The following is a 1,113-nucleotide window of genomic DNA, read 5'->3' as shown; positions in this document are numbered from 1 at the left end:
CCTCCGGCTTTCAAGGGGGATGTGGGGAAGGAAACGGTTTCCTGCGCCTAATAACTGATGCCGACTCTAACGTTAGCAGAACTCGCTGTCTTAAAAAGTGCAAACGGTTTTAAAAACTTCGAACTGCTTGCAGGTGCTGGGGGGCAAACATTATCCGGACAATACACAAACACACCTATCCTTCCCCAAATCCCCAAGAAATCTCCCCCAGCACACGCAAAGCGCTTGCTTTGGGAACGCGTGTCCTCCATCCTCCAACAGGCACAGCCTAGAAATGCACAGAAACACACTGACACATAGACACACACACACCCCACGGCCCCGCACGCCTTGGACGGCTCCTCAGGCCTCTCGGTGCATTGCCCTCAGCAGCCCATCTCCCCGGCCCCGCAGCCAGCACCTTCCCACCGTTCGCGTGCCACGCACACGCTCTTGCACACCTTGCACAACCACCGCCGAGCTGGCTCTGCGCAGCCGCGGGAGGGTTGCGGGGCGGCCTGAAGCCACTGGGCTCTTTGGGAGAAAAGGGGCTCCCTTTCTCCCGAGGGTCACCCTGCATACTCGGGAGGGTGGTTTGCAGGTGGAAGGGGATGAAGGGCCAAAGGGTCGCTCCCGGCCCCGGGAAGCACTTTTTCTCATCATCCCCCACCCCCTTAAAACGGCATCGATAATTCTTAGCAATGATTGACACCAAACTGGGGGCCCGCTGCGCCAGATGCTGTACAAACACACTCAGGAGCTTGGCTGGCTCCTGGCTTTCTCTTTTCTCTGTCGCCTTATCTCACTTCATCATCGCTCCTTTTGCTTGTCGCACGGCCCCAAACTGCACTCTGCGTCATCCACCGCTCCCTTCACTTCTACACTTCCCGCCTCTCTCCTGCTTCTTAGTTCTCTATTACTACCTGCTGACTTTTTTTCATCCACTCTGTTTTATCTCTTTCTTTTTACCCACTTCCCCCACTCCTCCCTCGGTGACCGTTCCCACTCGCTGCCTCCTTTCTCTTGATGATCTCCCACTGCCACTCCCTCTCTACCACACCTTTATCCTCTGCGCTGTATTTCCTCTCCACCTTTCTGCTCTCCTCCTGTTCTTCCAGGCCCGCTTCTTTCTCC

This window comes from Apteryx rowi, unplaced genomic scaffold (assembly GCF_003343035.1).
Source record: "Apteryx rowi isolate R43461 unplaced genomic scaffold, aptRow1 scaffold_611, whole genome shotgun sequence".
NCBI lineage: Eukaryota > Metazoa > Chordata > Aves > Apterygiformes > Apterygidae > Apteryx > Apteryx rowi.
This window is presented reverse-complemented; position numbering follows the sequence as displayed.